Genomic DNA, 12677 nt, shown 5'->3' on the forward strand with positions numbered 1-12677 from the left:
AATGAAATAAAATAAAGTTAATATGGCAAACATGAAATATGCTGCTCTGAAGAATTGATGTTGGCTCACGCCTGTAATCCCAGCACTTTGGGAGGCTGAGGCAGGTGGATCACCTGAGGTCAGAAGTTTAAGACCAGCCTGGCCAACATGGTGAAACCCCGTCTCTACTAAAAATACAAAAAGAATTAGCTGAGCGTGGTGGCAAGCGTCTGTAATCCCAGCTACTTGGAAGGCTGAGGCAGGAGAATTGCTGAAACCCAGGAGGTGGAGCTTGCAGTGAGTCAAGATGATGCCATTGCACTCCAGCTCAGGCAACAACAGCGAGACTCCATTTCAAAAAAAAAAAAAGAAAAAAAGAAAGAAAGAATCGATGTTGAGGCTGGGCATGGTGGCTCATGCCTGTGATCCCAGCATTTTGGGATCCTCCCAGCAGGAGAGGATCACCTGAGCCCAGGGGTTCAAGACAAGCCTGGGCAACATGGTGAAAGCCCAGCTCTACAAAAAACACAAAAATTAGCTGGGTGTGGTGTGCGCCTGTGGTCCCAGCTACTCCGGAGGCTGAGGTGGGAGGATCGCTTGAGTCCAGGAGGTTGAGGCTGCAGTGAGCTATGATGGCACCACTGCACTCCAGCCTGGGCAACAGAGCAAGACACTGTCTCAAGAAGAAAAAGAAAGGCTGGTGAAGGAGTTAGGAGCAGAGAGACGTTGTGCTGTTTTAGGTGAACTTTCTTGTTACTGATGATGACGTAGAGTATCCAAGAGTGACTCTGCATGCCCAAGAAACACCCTGAGTGTGTCCCATCCCCTGGCAACTCAGCACCCTTTCTGCTCCACCCCAGGGTCTACGCAGTAATCCCGGGTCACCATCTTTTATTTCATCATAAGGTGTTTTGGTGGCTCTTGTATCTCTGAGGTCCTGAGAGAAAACAGCAGGTTGAGATTAGGGTAATTCAAGGAGGGCTATTTACAAAGGGATGGTTTACACGAGGGAGAACAGGTCAGGAACCGCCAGGCACCGCCATGACCTGAGATAGCAGAAAAGGAGCTGTGACCGCTCCTAAGCCCATAGCAGCAGGGAAGGACCAGAAACTGGAATCTGGAATGAGAGAGAGGGTCCTGGGGAAGTCGTGATCTACGTCAAGAACACTCTAGGCAGGGTGAGCGCACGGGGAGGGAGTCAGGGGAAGATATGGTTGATCTCCCTTTCTCACTCCCTCCAACTCCCTGTTGGTGCCTTCTTTCCATTAGCCAAATCTCACTGGAAGAGAGAGGCAGGGAGTCCACTGAGGTGGCTCCTACAGGGCAGCTCCCCAGGGCACTGAGCAGGGTGGAGATGGGCAGGCAGGAAAACAGAGGATGAAAGTTGCTCAGTCTGGTGGCGACCCCCCCCCAGGTTACACCGGCCAGTGGCTGCTGAGAGATGTGAGCACCTGGAGCTGGAAGAAGCCGACTGCAGGGCTTGTCTTAGTGCGTTTTCTGTTGCTACAACTGAACACCTGATGCTGACACTGGATAACTTTTTTTTTTCTGTTGCCCAGGCTGGAGTGAGCTGGAGTGCAGTGGCTGGATTTCGGGTCACTGCAACCTCTGTCTCCCGGGTTAAAGAAATTCTCCTGCCTCTGCCTCCCCAGTAGCTGGGATTACAGGTGCCTGCCACCATGCCTGGTTAATTTTTGTATTTTTAGTAGAGACAGGGGTTCTTTTCTTTCTTTCTTTCTTTTTTTTTTTTTTTTGGAGATAAAATCTTGCTCTGTTTCCCAGGCTGGAGTGCAGTGGTGTGGCCTCAGCTCACTGCAACCCCTGCTTCCCGGTTCAAGTGATTCTCCTGCCTCAGCCTCCTGAGTAGCCAGGACTATAGGCATGCACCATCACACCTGGCTAATTTTTATATTTTTAGTAAAGACAAGGTTTCACCATATTGGCCAGGCTGGTTTCAAACTCCTGACCTTGTGATCCACCCGACTCAGCCTCCCAAAGTGCTGGGATTACAGGCATGAGCCACCTCCTCCAGCCAGTGCTGGGTAATATTTAAAGAAAAGGATTTCTTTCTTACAGATCTAGAGGCTGGGAAGTCCAAGGTTGTGGGGCTGTGTCTGGTGAGGCCCTTCTTGCTAGCGGGGACTGCCTTCTGCAAAGACCCAAGGAGGTGCGGGACACCCCACAGTGAGGGGCTGGCATCTGGCGGGGACTGCCTTCTGCAAAGACCCCAGGAGGCGCAGGACACCCCACAGTGAGGGGCTGGCATCTGATCTCAAGTCTCTCTTTTTCTTGTAAGGCCACCAATCCCACTCCCATAATAACCAATTAATTTGTTAATTAATGAATGGATTACTCCACTGGAGAGGGCAAAGCCTACAAGACCCAATCATCTCTTAAAGGCCCCACCTCTTCATACTGCCACATTGGGGATTAAGTTTCAACATGACTGTCAGAGAAGACAAACATTCAAACCATAGCAGAGCTTCTTAGTCTCTGGGGGAATCAAGGGAAATTTAATGAAATCCATAGATTCCTCTTCCTGGAAACAGGTACATCCACACTCCTTCAGTTCCAAGTGGCAGAAACACCACTCAAACAGCTTTATGCTAAAAAGAGAATTTACTAGTTCACAGAGTAGGTGTCAGGTAGGGCTGGATCCAGGTCACAAGTAACGCTGCCAGGGCTCTGGCTCTGGCTTCATCTGCTGTTCTGCTTGTCTTCATGAACTTCATTCTGCACACAGGTGCTGGGCACATGGAGAACAGATGGCTACAGCAGCTTGATCTTACCTCCCCAAGTTGAGGTGTCATAAAATCAACCCATCCAGGAAGATCTCGTAAAAGTTCCAAGAAAGGCTCTGATGGGCCAGGCTCCAGCCATATGCCCTTCCCTGATCAATTTCTGTGTTCCAATGGATGCTGTCCCATGTGGCCTGGGTGATGCTTGGGACTCACAGCCCTACCTCCCCCCAGGGTAGGTGGGGTAGATGCTTTCCAAACCAATCCACACTATAGCCACCAGAGCCTTCCCCTAGGACCGCCACTGAGCAGGGACCACAGGCCACAACATTTACCCCTTTTCTTTGCAGGTGGAGAAACGGAGCCACAGATCAAGGTCACCCAGTGAGTGAGAAGCAGAGTCTGCAGCTGAAGCAAGTTCTTCAAATTCCTCATCCAAGGCTTTCTCTTGGAAGGCCCAAAGCTTATTAAATCCTTAAAAGGGCATTATCAACGGGACGTGTGTTGAGTTTCCTTAATCCTGCAAGAGGATTAGGAGAATTCAGCCAAGATAAGCTCCTTCAGGGAAAAACCAGCCGCCTCTCACCGACCCGTGGTCTTAGTGAGCTGGGACCAGCCCGCTTCAAGGAGCCTTGACCTTGGGACCCTTCCACCACCTCATCGGGCTCACAGCCCATAATTATAAGAACCACAGCGGTGTTCAGATAGCCCAGGAAGGTTTCCAAGGGGACTGGTGTATATAGAAGACAAAGCAGCTGAACAAAGATATATAGTCTGAGGCTGGGCGCAGTGGCTCTTACCTGTAATCCCAGCACTTTGGGAGGCTGAGGAGGGAGGATCACTTGAGCTCAGGAGTTTAAGACTGGGCTGGGCAACATAGCGAGACCCTATCTCTACAAAGAAATTTTAAAATTGTGTAACGGGGACTACAGGCATGGTGGCATGTGCTTGTAGTCCCAGCTACTCGGGGAGGCTGAAGCAGGAAAATCACTTGAGCCCGTGAGTTCGAGGCTGCAGTGAGCTGTGATTGCGCCACAGCAGCCCAGCCAGGGCAACAGAGCAAGAGCTTTTCTCTAAAAAGAAGATTTAGAGTCTGGAACTTGAAGTTAGGCCCACCCCTAAATATACAAGGCCTGGGATGAGGACCAAATGATGAAAGGTTCACACACTGTAGTTAAGAGCTACAAATCAAAAATAACTAAAAAAAGAAAAGAAAGAAAAAAAGAGTTACAAATCAAGCAGAAAAATTGCCAGACAAATACATTCTGTCTCATACTTTTCTGGGTTTTTTTTTAATTGTTTAAGAGACAGGATCTTGCTATGTTGCCCAGGCTGGATTCAGACTCCTGAGCTCAAGCAATCCTCTTACCTGGGCTTCCACCTCAGTAGTTGGAACTAGAGGCAGACACCCAGCTCCTGTTTCCTTCCCTTCCCTCCCTCCCTCCCTCCCTTCCTTCCTTCCCTTCTTTTCTTTTTAATTTGAGACAGGGTCTTGCTTTTATCATCCAGGCTGGAGTGCAGTGGTACAATCTTGGCTCACTGCAACCTCTGCCTCCCAGGCTCAAGCAATCCTCCCACTCCAGCCTCCCAAGTAGCTGGGACTATAGGTGTGCGTCACTATGCCAGGCTAACTTTCGTGTTTTTTGTAGAGATGGGGTTTCACCATGTTGCCCAGGCTGGATTCAAACTCTTGGGTTCAAGCGATCCTCCCGCCTGGGCTTCCTGAGGCTCTGGGATCACAGGTGTGAGCCGCGACGCTGGTCCATGGTTGATTTCAAGGTGGGAGAGCGAACGCGGTCGCACGGCACACTGTCATTTGGTGTTTCCACCCTACAGGGTACCAAGGACTCAGATAACCTGGGGAATCCAGACCGTGGGCAAATAATTAGACAGTGACGAGTTTTGAGTTTGTATTACCTTTGTATGTTTATTTCATTTCATTTTAACAATGGCTGAGTTTAACCACTTTCTCGCAGTATCTCCTGAAAACATGCTAATCGGCTCTTGGAAGCTGCTGGGAGCAGTTTAGGACAGCACAGAGCTGTTCCCTCCAGCGAAGTAGCCCACGTCCATGCCCATTCTCGGGCGGCCAAGGTGATGTGGCCCAGCCTCACCAAGAGGTCCCACACAGCCGGCAAAGGCCCCACATGGGTCAATTTCCACCGAGCAGCCAGATACCCCAGGGCGTTTTGTTGATCTTATTGACCACGGCAAATGGCCACTGGGCACCAACTCAGTGCCAGCCCAGGCTCAGGGACTGTCACATGTGACCTCACAGTAACCCTGTGCCATGGTTACCGCGGTCACCCCGCGTTACACCTGAGGCCACTGAGGCTCGGTAAGACAAAGGCGCTTGTAGGCGGTAGGACTCAGACTCAAAACCTTTCTTCTGTCCTGACCAGGGAGAAGGGCGAGGTGGGGGAAAGGGCACCTGTCCCCAAGGAGCCACCCCTGAGGCCTAGCCTCCAGGGAACCTGGAGCTGAAGGGTCTCAGGTGGAGCTGAGTAATCCTCTCTCTCTCTCCCTGTCTCCCTCTCCTTTTCCCCCTCCTCTCTCTCTCTCCCTCTCTCTCTGTCTTTCCTTCTCTCTCTTACCCCATCTCCTCCCTCTTTCTCCCTCCCTGCCATCTATCTCTCTTTTTTTTTTTTTTTTTTGAGACAGAGTCTCACTCTGTCACCCAGGCTGGAGTGTAATGGCGCGATCTCAGCTCACTGTAACCTACACCTCCCAGGTTCAAGCGATTCTCCAGCCTCAGCCTCCCGAGTAGTTGGGATTATAGGCTCCCACCACCACACCCGGCTAATTTTTGTATTTTTGTATTTTTTTTTTTTTTTGAGACAGGTTCTTGTTCTATCACCCAGGCTGGAGAGCAGTGGCACAATCTTGGCCCACTGCAACCTCTGCCTCCCAGGTTCAAATGATTCTTCTGCCCCAGCCTCCCAAGTAGCTGGAACTATAGGCACGCATCACCACACCCAGCTAATTTTCATATTTTTAGTAGAGACAGGGTTTCACCATGTTGGCCAGGCTGGTCTTGAACTCCTGACCTCAGGTGATCCGCCTGCCTCAGCCTCCCAAAATGCTGGAATTACAGGCGTGAGCCATGGTGCCCAGCTAATTTTTGTATTTTTAGTAGAGATGGGGTTTCACTATGTTGGCCAGGCTGGTCTTGAACTCCTGACCTCAGGTGATCTGCCCACCTTGGCCTCCCAAAGTACTGGGATTACGGGCATGAGCCACTGCACCCGGCCTCCGCTGCCCCTGTCTATCTCTCTGTCTCTGAGATACCCCAGTCAAGGATCCCACCCTGTCCATGGCCCACCATGTGACCAGCTGCTTGGCAGAGCCTGGGCCGCTGCTCTCGGGGACAGGTGCCTGGCGTGGGTGAGGAGGTGCTCTCTCTCTCGGTTATCTTTTCTACAGCATACATTTCTGGATTGGTGAAATATTATCTTTATTTTTAGACGGAACAATAAAGCTATTTTCAGCTTGGGAACAAATGAGTCCGATGGTAAATAAATCCCCAAGGCCGGTGCTGGACAGGCTGGTGCTGTCACAGTGGAGGCAGGCAGCATTCCTCCCCGGGAAGGGTCTGGTCTCAGGGTAGGGGCGCAGAAAGGATGTGGGGAGCCCAGGAGCCGAGAGGTGGGAGGGGGAGGGAGGCAGGGAGCGTCCTGGGCTCGTGCAGCTGGAAAGTCCCGCAGGTTTTACGGATCCAGACATTGAGGCCCAGAGAGGGTGAGCGCCCTGCCCCAGGATGCACAGCCTGCAGGTGCCTGGTCCCACTTCCCTGAGCTCTGCCGGGCACTGAGGCTCTAAGGAGCGCTCCTGTGTTTTCTCAGCACTTGAGAACAGATGGCTCCAATTCCCACCCACGGATGCCAAACATTTTCCCTGGTTACCCTGCTAATTTGCTCACAGCCTCCTCTTGTAAATAGAGAGTACAAAGGCTCCTCTGGGTAGCGTGTCTGCCGGGCAGACGCCGAAGCCACGGGGAGAGGGCTTAGAAGGAGCGCAGGAAAGTCCCAGGTAAGAACCACGTAAGGCCCAGGTGGGGCCCAGGTAAGGCCAGGATCCTTGGCCGACCAGGGGGTCATGGGAAGGATAGTGGGAAGGACAGTGGGAAGGCCTGGGTTCAGGTCTTGGCCCTGCGCTCCCTTGGAGCCCAGCTGGGAAACTTGCACCAGCCTTAGGCCCTCTGGCATCAGTTTTCTTATCTGTGAAATGGGCACGTTAATGTCAACGGCGTAAGACAAGAGCTATTACGTAGGCACCCAGGGACTGGATGAATCTGTAGGAGTCTAACCACCCTTCCTGCCTTCATCTGGGGTCAGCAGGGAGGGGGCCGCACCCTGGACAGCATCCCTGCCCCTCCGTTCCCAACAGTAGATCCTTCAACCAGCCCGTTTTGGTTTTTGTGTTTGTTTTTTGAGGCTGAGTCTTGCTCTGCCCCCCCGGGCTAAAGTGCAGTGGCATGATCTCGGCTCACCACAAACTCCAGCTCCCTGGATCAAGCCATTCTCCTGCCTCAGCCTCCCGAGTAGCTGGGATTAAAGGCGCAAACCACCACACCCAACTATTTTTTTTATTTTTAGTAGAGACGGGGTTTCACTGTGTTGGCCAGGATGTCTCCATCTCCTGACCTCGCGATCCACCTGATTTGGCCTCCCAAAGTGCTGGGATTAAAGGCGTGAGCCACTGCGTCCGGCCTCAACCAGCCCTTTTGACAGAATTCTTTCAACAACACTAACGGGTCCTCCTCGGTACCGAGCCCTGTCGAGAGGCCCAGAAAGCAGCTGTTTCAAGCCTTCTGCACTGGGTGGCCTTGGGCAGCTGCCTTCACCTCTGTGGGCCTCATTCCCTTGAGCCTCCCACAGAGGTCACAGGAAGGATTCCATGAGAGGATGTGTGCTCAGAGTGCTCAGAGTTACTCCTACCATACAGCAGTCAGGGAAGGCTTCCTGGAGGAGGCAACACTAGCCCTTACACCTTACGGATGCATGGGTATGATTGGGTATGGCTGGTGCTTCCAGGGTGGGGATGGGTAGGGAGGCACCTCATGGGCCCGTGCCAGGTCTGGGGTGCACAGCTGCATGGAGGGGTTTGGAGGTGGCTGGAAGGGGGATTCCAGGCAGATCCTGGGTCCCTTGGGTCTCCCTTCCCCACAACCTCGTTCACAGCAGCCCAGTGGGTAATGAAGTGCTCCTTCCAGCTGACAGCTCCTGGAGCTGGGCCAGGCAGCTCCTCTTGTCCTAGACCTGCCTCCAGCTGCTGTCTGCAGCCCGGGGAAGGCTTTACCACACCTGTCTGGCCTGGGGCATCCTGGGGGATGGAGCTCCTGGGGGATGGAGCTCCAGGAGGCCCACTGTGGCTTAGGGCCCCAGTCCCAGAAGCCTGGCGTGGGGCGAGGCTGTCTGGTCTTCAGCACGGGGGTCTGGAGTGAGAGCGGGGGCGTCTAGTGGGGCAGCTTAACTGGGCAGGGCCAACGGGACCTGGCCTGGGGAGGAACCCGGATCTGCCTGGCCATGCTGTGTGACTTTGATGAGCTCCTCTACTGCTCTGAGCCTGGGCTTCCGGTCTGTGATGTCTGCCCTCCCGGAGTCACTGTGAGGTTCTGAGCAGAGGACACTCTTGGCTCACAGCCTGGTGCGTAGCTGGTGTGGTGAGCGCCAACCCCTCCCTGTCCTGCAGAGCCCGAGGTTCAGCACACACAGGCCGCCTCGCCCTCTCCAGAGAGGATCATGGGGCTTCATTTGTTGATTGAATTTGCTTGTTTGGCCCAGATTGGGTCTCATTTTCTTCTTTTTTCTGGAGACAGAGTCTCGCTCTGTTGCCAGGCTGAAGTGCAGTGGTGGGATCTCGGCTCCCTGCAACCTCCACCGCCTATGTTCAAGCGATTCTCCTGCCTCAGCCTCCTGCGTAGCTGGGATTATAGGCCTGCACCACCATGGGCTAATTTTTGTATTTTTAGTAGAGATGGGGTTTTGCCATGTTGGCCAGGCTGATCTCAAACTCCTGACCTCAGGTGATCCGCCCACCTCGGCTTCCCAAAGTGCTGTGATTACAGGCATGAGCCGCTGCTCCTGGCCATGGGTCTCATTTTCCCTTGTGAGTTTGACTCCATCATGCCTGAATGCAGGGGAAGCAGGCAATGTCCTGTCCTGGCCAAGGCAGACGTGGGGCTGATGCTGAACGGCCTGGTGACCCTGGTCCTGGGGCTCAGGGAGTTTGCATGAGGAGTTTCTGTCCACGGTCAGGCTTGCAAGCCTTGGTCTCTCGGCCCACCCTAAGGTGGCCCAGTCCTACCCCTGTCTTGGAGTTGCTGTGAGCAGAAATGCAGTAATGTGTCACCATGATGATGACTAGTGGCATGCTATCAGTCCCACGCTTCCCCAGGGGGACCCCCGCCTCACCACCCACCAGCTGGCTCCCTGGTCTGCAAAAGGGGGCTCACTGGATACCCGGCTCCCTGTGCGAATAAGAGGAGCTGACGTCCATGAACGCCACTCCCTGCATCCATGGAGACCGAGGAGGTGGGAGGCCCTTGTACCCCGAAAACCCAGCCAGCCCCCCCTCCCTCTGGAGAACCGTGTCCCGAGCAAGGCCCCTCACCCTGTCTCTGTCTGATCTCCACTGGGTGTATGGATTGACGGGAAAGATTCTAATGGGCTTTAAGTTAATAAGATGGGAACAAATTAGGTTTGATCTCTGCCAGAAGCAGATGGCACAGCTGTCACAGTCTGGAACAGCCCGGCTGGAGCTGTGGCAGGCAGCAGGGGCTGGGTGAGGGTACACAACACTGGGCTCTCTTTATTTATTTATTTTTGAGACAGAGTCTTGCTCTGTCATCCAGGCTGGAGTGAAGAGGTGTGATCTCAGCTCACTGCAACCCCTGCCTCCTGGGTTCAAGTGATTCTCCTGCCTCAGCCTCTGGAGTAGCAGAGATTACAGGTGCACGCCACCATGCCCAGCTAATTTTTATATTTTTAGTAGATACAGGGTTTCGCCATGTTGGTCAGGCTGGTCTCGAACTCCTGACCTCTAGTGATCTGCCCGCCTTGGCCTCCCAAAGTGCTGGGATTATAGGCGTGAGCCACCGGGCCCAGCCCTTTTTTTTTTTTTTTTTTTGAGATGGAGTCTCCCTCTGTCACTGAGGCTGGAGTGCAGTGGCCCATTCTCGGCTCACTGCAACCTCTGCCTCCTGGGTTCAAGCGATTCTCCTGCCTCAGCCTCCCAAGTAGCTGGGACTATAGGCGCCTGCCACCACGCCTGGGCTAATTTTTGTATTTTTAGTAGAGACAGGGTTTTGCCATGTTGCCCAGGCTGGTCTCGAACTCCTGAGCTGAAAGTGACCCACCCACCTTGGCCTCCCAGAGTGCTGGGATGGCAGGTGTGGCCACCGCACCCGCCGGGGAAGTGGAAACGCTAATGATTCTTTCCACGTCCTCTCCAGTCATCGTTCTATTTAGATTTCTTTCACTTCTGATAACAGCTTTTCTGCTTATTTATAGTTTCCCAGAAAATCATTTTACCCAGTTTTTTCCTTTTTTTTTTTTTTTTTTTTGCCTACAGTGGAAAGCATCTTCGTATTCCCCTTTGCCATTTCTGCATCCTGAACACTGTCACGCTGCCAGCTTTCCATATTATTCTAAATCTTCCTAACCGCATAGCCTGGTGGTGACTTCAGCTTTCTCTGTAGGGTTACACATTATTTCACTGATTTCTTTGGGTTTTTCAAATATAACAATCATGTCATCTGTTCCCCGTGGCGAGCAAAGTAAATCAGGGACTCATCTTGGCCAAGGGGACTATTTGCAGTGTTTGGCTATTATGACAAGCATCTTTGTATATAAAAACTTTCCTGTATTTAGAAACATTTCCTCCGGCCAGATTTTTCTGGAAGAAAAGGTAAGAATGTCTTTTAAGCCAATTTACATTCCAAAAGGGTTGGTCCCATTTTCACTCCCACCAGCCAATCAGCAACAGGGAGATATGGAGGGGAAAAAAAAAAAAAAAAAGCCTTGTGGCCCGGCGCAGTGACTCACATCTGTAATCCCAGCACTTTGGGAGGCCAAGGCAGGTGGATCACCTGAGGTCAGGAGTTTGAGACCAGCCTGGCCAACATGGAGAAACCCCGTCTCTACTAAAAATATTAAAATTATCCGGGCATGGTGGTGGGTGCCTGTAATCCCACCTACTTGGGAGGCTGAGGCAGGAGAATCGCTTGAACTGGAGAGGCAGAGGTTGCAGTGAGCTGAGAGCGCGCCATTGCACTCTAGCCTGAGTGACAGAGCGTGACTGTCTCAAACAAAGAAGAAAAAAAAAAAAAAAAAAAAAAAATCATTGCTCCAGGGATTCCAACTCCTCCCACGGCCGAGAAGACCCCCTTTGGGTGTTTGCCTTCTCCAGCCTCACCTCCCGTCACCCCAGAGCCTCTATTCCCACAGCAGTGACCTTCCTTCTGTTCCTAAATTAAATGGGCTGTTTCCAGACTCAGAACTTTGCACTGGCTGTCCCCTGCGCCGGAAACACCCTTACCACTAACGTTTCCATCATTCGAAGCCCTCAACTCAGACATCGCCTTCTCAGACCACCTGGATGCCAACACCCACTCCTGCCCCCCAGACACATGCTGTTCTCTGCTCCATCCCCGTCTAGTCTTCCAAACATTGATTCCAAAATGACTGTACTGGTTTATTGCCAGCATCCACCATTTAACTGAAACTCCACGGGAGCAGGGACCCTGGATGCGTCCCCTGCATCTAGAAAATGTCTCACATGCACGTAATAGTGTTTGTATTATTTATTTCCTTATTTATTTTTAGAGGCAGGGCTTTGCTCTAAGGTCCAGGCTGGGGTGTAGTGGCATTATCAGAGCTCACTGTAGCCTCCACCTCCCAGGCTAACACAATCCTCCCACTTCAGCCTCCTGAGTAGCTGGGATTACAGGCATGCGCCACCACGCCTGGCTTACTTTTTCATTTTTTTGTAGAGATGGAGTCGTGCTATGTTGCCCAGGCTGGTCTCGAACTCATGGGCTCAAGCTATCCTCTCGCCTTGGCCTCCCAAAGTGCTGGGATTATAGGCATGAGCCACAGCACCTGGCCCAGCAAATCATTCTTATCTGGAAACCTCCCCACATCCAGGACAACAAGGCAAGGATCCCCATTGAAAGCTCTAGACGTACAGGAAGCACTGGGGCTCATGAGCTTTATTTTTATTTTATTTTTTCAAGATGGGGTTTTGCTCTGTCACCCAGGCTAGAGGGCAGTGGTGTGATCTCAGCTCACTGCAACCTCCGCCTCTCTAGTTCAAGTGATTCTCCTGCCTCAGCCTTCTGAGTAGCTGGGATTACAAGCACCTACCACCATGCCCGGCTAATTTTTGTATTTTTAGTAGGGACGGGGTTTCACCATGTTGGCCAGGCTGGTCTCGAACTCCTGACCTCAGGTGATTCACCCACCTTGGCCTCCCAAAGTGCTGGGATTACAGCCATGAGTCACCGAATGTGGCTGTCATGAACCGTAAGATTAGTTGCAACAAGTGACCGGGCCTCCCCTGCAACGGCACCCCCTGCCCAAACAGCAACAGAGGAAGGAGAAGCCTGCCCGTCCTGAGAGTGCATCAGTCGCCCCCCCACCCGTCTCATGTCACTTCACTCAACACTTCCTTATTCAGCTCCCAATGCAGTCCACCCTTCATGCAATTATTTGGCTCCTGCTGTATGTCAGCCTCTGTATGCGTCACTGAGCACTGAGGATTCAGAGGAAACGAAAGCAGGTCTCTACTGTCAGGGGATCTCCCCCTCCCAGTGTCCTTTAGAAGGGATGGGCAAGGCCTGGAACAAAGGTACTGACCCTATTAGGGCAGAAGAAACCCTGGGGGCTTCCTGGAGGTGCTGATGGGGGAGAACGAGCTGAGGCTACAGGTGAGTCGATGGAAAAGAGGGGCTTAATGGGG

The 12677-nt window shown here is 52.4% G+C and overlaps 1 protein-coding gene across 2 annotated transcripts in view; it reads left to right on the top strand.

Annotated features, from left to right (window-relative positions):
• Positions 1–6668: 6668 nt before the first annotated feature.
• SLC29A4 (solute carrier family 29 member 4) overlaps positions 6669–12677 on the top strand; it is a 28304-nt gene continuing 22295 nt past the window's right edge. Inside the window, exon 1 of one of the 2 annotated variants that reach the window (XM_032259612.1) lies at positions 6669–6746. The gene's annotated coding sequence lies outside the window, so the exon portion shown is untranslated. The remainder of the gene's footprint in view (positions 6747–12677) is intronic. The other variant, XM_032259615.1, reaches the window with a different exon arrangement.

This window comes from Sapajus apella, unplaced genomic scaffold (genome assembly GCF_009761245.1).
Source record: "Sapajus apella isolate SASKATOON/1434 unplaced genomic scaffold, GSC_monkey_1.0 scaffold110, whole genome shotgun sequence".
NCBI classification, from domain to species: domain Eukaryota; kingdom Metazoa; phylum Chordata; class Mammalia; order Primates; family Cebidae; genus Sapajus; species Sapajus apella.